The sequence below is a fragment of the Bradysia coprophila genome, unplaced genomic scaffold (genome assembly GCF_014529535.1).
Source record: "Bradysia coprophila strain Holo2 unplaced genomic scaffold, BU_Bcop_v1 contig_235, whole genome shotgun sequence".
Taxonomy (NCBI): domain Eukaryota; kingdom Metazoa; phylum Arthropoda; class Insecta; order Diptera; family Sciaridae; genus Bradysia; species Bradysia coprophila.
The window spans coordinates 3369271-3374150 of NW_023503496.1; the positions used below are offsets into that span (position 1 = coordinate 3369271).

Below are 4880 nucleotides of genomic sequence, written 5' to 3' on the forward strand. Positions count from 1 at the left end.
CTTCCGGAGACTAACTAGGAAACGTGGATGTGGGCACAACCAAGAGCAAGACTCACTGGAAAGATACTTCAAATGTGAGGATTTGCCTGGTATAAGTCAGACTTCTTCGCCGATTTCAACACTTTTCGATCACATCAACCATCGACTAAATTTCGACGAGATTAACTGCTACACTTGTGTACTGAAGTGGACGAGATAAAAAATTAAGAAAAAAAAGTTGTAAATAGGTCAACTGTTACTGCCCGCGTTCAGTTCCATTTCAAACACCGAAAATGTACAAGCAAATTGTTCTCGTCCTATGTGTGCTCATAACTGCCGCCACTGCCTTAACTGGGTGGAGAAATTGCGGTAAGCAAAAATTGCGGTGTCTAACGATTCCTTTCTCCGGACATAACTCTTATTCAGCCAAATGCATACACAGGTTCTAATATGGCAACTCTGCACACCGTTCGAATGACCAATTGTACGCAGACACCATGCAGGTTTGTGAGAGGAAACAACTATGAGGCTGAGCTCGACGGCACCTGGCGTATGTTAATTTGTTTGTTTGCAAACCGATGCAGTCATATTTTACAGTCAATTTATAGGCGCCAATAGCCACAGTTTGCCACTCGTTCTGTCGGTTGTGATCTTCGGCATTCCAGTTAATATCCTCGAAGGAGATGCATGCGATTACAAAACGAGAGGAAATTGCCCGGCCCTAAACAACGCTGATTTCACTTTTCGTAGTTTCTATCCCATACCGGAGAATCTGCCAGCGGTGTGTTATCATCGCAACTTCTGTTTTTTGGCTCACACCGTTTCAATGAAAATATTTTCTTTTTTTTAAAGGTATCTACCGTTGCACGGGGTACCATACTCAATGATTTTGGTGACGTTGCCGTATGCTTAGAGATAGATGTAACACTTGTTTAGTGTGCGGTCTTTTCTTAAAATTATGTGATATTAAAAATGGAATGATCTAAATTGCTGAAGTATTCTTTTTCGACCGGATGGATGTTGAGGTTATGTACCACTTCTACACAGATTGCTCCATGTCTCCGTTTAGCACTGCACCAACGTTTCTGATTGGTACATTGAGGCTGATAAATCTAGAAGCGTGACTAAAGCGTTAGGGTCTCTGTCACCAAAAAATCTATTAAATTTTGCACAAAGATGTTGAAGATATTAGTGAAAAATCTCAGTACTTCGCTGGTAACTTGTGTCCGAGAAAATAAAATCAAAATGTTTATCCAGCTGCAAGACATCGTTCATGCACCAACTACTAAAATGATTCCATTGAGGTTGAGTATGTAGATTTGATAAGACCCATTATCCGCCGAGCAAATATCTTACACGCGTTTCGTTTTATGTATCAATGAGACAATCGCAATTTTATTTATATTTTTGCGAACTTTATTCCTTGTAATTATAAGATAACGCACTGGCACCGATGTGATTACCAGCCGAGGCTAACATTTATTGTGTGTAGGGTAAATCTACCAAATACGAGCCCTCAATCCCTTCGGGTAAAACGATAAATTAGAATCGACTTCTGTTTACAAAATATTTACAAACTGTGAAAAATGCACAGTTCGTGCTCAAAATAGCTCAAGTTTAGCTGGCATATTACTGGATCGAGGTAATCTTGCGCTAATGTCATTGAGTTCGGAGTAGCGTGCAAATGGTGCAAATCTTCCTTGACTTAAAGTACAACTCAAACTGCGTCGACTGGTCTGTCAGAGAATCTCTGAACGGTAATTCAACGAAATCTTCATCACAAAAAAAAAAATTCGCTCGCTCCGCTCGCATTCTTTCCCACCTCATTTTTTTATACATTAAAATAAAAGTTAGTCATTTTACAAGAACAGCGTAGCGTTGTGTGAGATACCAAAGATCACGCAAGGATAAGGTAAAACGAAGTCTGTAATATGAAGTGGAACTGAGAAGGAATCCAAAAGAATATCAGGAAGATTTCAATGCATATTGTACACAGAATTTTTTGTTTTTAGCATGAACTGGTGTAATGCTCAAAACAAACGAGGCATTGAAAACGTGTTTTGGTCCTATTTTTCATGACGAAATTTTCGAAACTGTCAAATGAAGTTAGAACTTTTTCTATTCAAAATTGCGACTGCTGCATCTGTCAATGAAAACTAGGACCAAAACACGTTTTCAATGCCTCGTTTGTTTTGAGCATAAATTACACAATAGTTGCACAAAGAACATGTACGTACAGTTGCTGTAATTCCGTGTCAGAAATTCACTTTTCGTCCTCTTTTTTGAATGTCAAGGCGTCCTCTTTTTAGATGCCGAAATGTCCTCTTTTTCAAAATTGAAAAATGGGAACCCTAATTGTACATGTTCGCCGCAAATACAACTGTGAGGTTTACAGATCTCGCTTCCCAGACGTAATGCCATACTTTTATGCGTAATTCATTGTTGTCTAAAAATGTGCCAACATAAGCAGAGGGGATTGCATGTAACCAATAGCCTGATTCTGGTAGTTGCGATGCTAATATTCTTGCTTTGTTTACTAGTGAATTCGGAGTCAAGCTTTGAAGTAAGAAGTATTCTTGTCGAGTTTATTAAATCTCAATTGCGCTGACATTTCGGAACTTTGGGTATTTTATTCGGATTAATTGTATTCCATTCATCTACTGCCTCTTCGAAATGATGTATTAAAGACTCGCCTGATGATGAATTATTATTCAGTATTTGCGAAACAAGATTCTTTGATCCATATGCCGATGAGAGATATGATGGTAATGCAATATCCAAAGTTTTCCGAATCTCCAAACCTCCCAGTTTTATCGGTAGGCTTGCTTGCTGCCACTGTTTATCGTTGAGACGTATTAATGGACATGTTTACTTTCGGTTCTCTTAACAGGCCTACAATAGTTATTTGTGTATCTGTATTGGACGTTTGATTTTAGGCAATTGCGCGAGTTGTAGCCCGAACGAAGTGAGGGCTACATGCAAAAGTGCCTAAAATCAATCGTCGAAAACAGATACTCAAAAAAAATTTCATGTAAGGGGTCGAAAACCCGAGAAAAATCTCGAAACTCCCTCATTTTCGGCCCCGACACATGAAAATGAAATATATGTGATCGGTAGAATTGAACGGCGAATCCAACGAGCTATTACTCAATAATATCGGAGTAAGTTTGTTTTCCAATTGTCGTAGAAATTGGCGTATTGACTATTAAGCAACAAGCTTTAGAAACTGTTATTTTGACCGAGGTTCTAAAAGAATATATTAGGACACTTCTGAGTTGATCACGACGGCAGGTGAAACACAAATTTTGATAATTTAGACAGGTTTTGCACGCTCATTACAGATTGTCTGAAATGTCAACTTGATAAAAACATTTTTTTTTTAAGTTTTATTTTCATACAATCATGTCTAAATTGTCCTTAATTTGTTCTCTCAGAACTTTGATTTCGACTCGTGTAGACCTTTGTTGCTTAAAGCTTATAGGTCTGTTCGAAGTGCAACTTCGAAGTGTCAAAAGTCATCCACAGACAAACAAAATGTTGACAAAATGAATGGAATAGCGTTGAGGCTCAGTCACGGCAGAGTAAAATAAACCAGGCAGGAGCGGTTCATTTTCGAAACGTCAAATAAGGGACCTAATACACTGTATGAGAATGAACTCAAATGAACACTGACATAAATTGAAAAATTTTATTCGAAAAAAATATAGGGCTACTAGATTATTCAGGTCCCTAGTCAAATCAGCGCTCCTGCCTGGTTAACTTTACTATGTCATGGGCTCAGTGGATGAATTTTCACAGTAAACTGCACCTTGCACCTGCACTTGGAACAGATCTATTGTTCAAATACACACTTGTGAGTTCGACTCGTATCACGAAATTGAACCCTTACCCTCAAGGTGAAATAGGAAATTATTTCAGTTTATCTTTGTTTCTCTATTCGTAAGAGTCTAGCTTATATTTCTCTGTAGAATCAATATTTCTTGCTTCTGAATAAGAACAAAAACGTTGCGACAAACCGACAAAAACTTTAATTTTAAAATTTAACACAAAAATGCATGGGCCGGCCAAAAGTTCCAATTTCGGAACAAGTTTATGGTCACTTGGTACATACCAAAAAAATGCCAATTTCGTTATGTGAAAGGGCATTGCCATGAAACCATAAAGTCAATCGTACAAGATACATATATACCAAACACTCACTCATATACACAAATTGATTATAAATATTGCAAAAATGCTAAAATATATGGGCGTTTGGACTACTTTTTCAACGGTTTTTTTTAGCACGAACAACAAAAGCTGCATGAACATTTGGATATAATCTTTTGGATAATATTTTTGTAATGCGAACTAGACACAAAATGGATTTATTAAATGCCAATCTAAATGATTTTTGAGTTGATTTTTCGATATATTTCATTTCAGTTATAACATAAAACATTCAACCATTCAGTGTGCTGCACAGTATGCTTTCCAATGCGATTTCGGTTTTGATATAGAAACGACAATCTCTGTGTTCACATATCAATCAAATGAATCGATTGAACATTTATGTTTACATGAATGTTTACTTTATGACTGGGCAAATAAATATAATTTGTTATTGGGTACCAGATCATCAACATTGAATTCCAACTAGTCGAACCCGCCAACGGGAATGTAAGTTTTAAATGTTACGAATCGACTATATAGCCCAGATCGAGATGTTTGTGTACCAATTTCATCTACTCTCCTTCTTTCTTGTGTGCTATTTGGGAGTCGCTTTCAGATGCCTACTCTATTGAAACATGACTTAGACAAGGTGACAAGCTCTCAACTATTGGCGTTACAGAAAGTTGTGAGAGTCATAACAATAAACTGGACTGGCACCATCTTCTATACGAGTAATCAGCTAACGGCTT

The 4880-nt window shown here is 37.5% G+C and overlaps 1 long non-coding RNA gene across 1 annotated transcript; it reads left to right on the top strand.

Annotated features, from left to right (window-relative positions):
- Positions 1–211: 211 nt before the first annotated feature.
- Positions 212–966, top strand: LOC119077516. Its single transcript, XR_005087813.1, has 4 exons — positions 212–348; positions 422–529; positions 588–760; positions 832–966. It is a non-coding gene; the product is annotated as an uncharacterized LOC119077516 (long non-coding RNA).
- Positions 967–4880: the final 3914 nt, after the last annotated feature.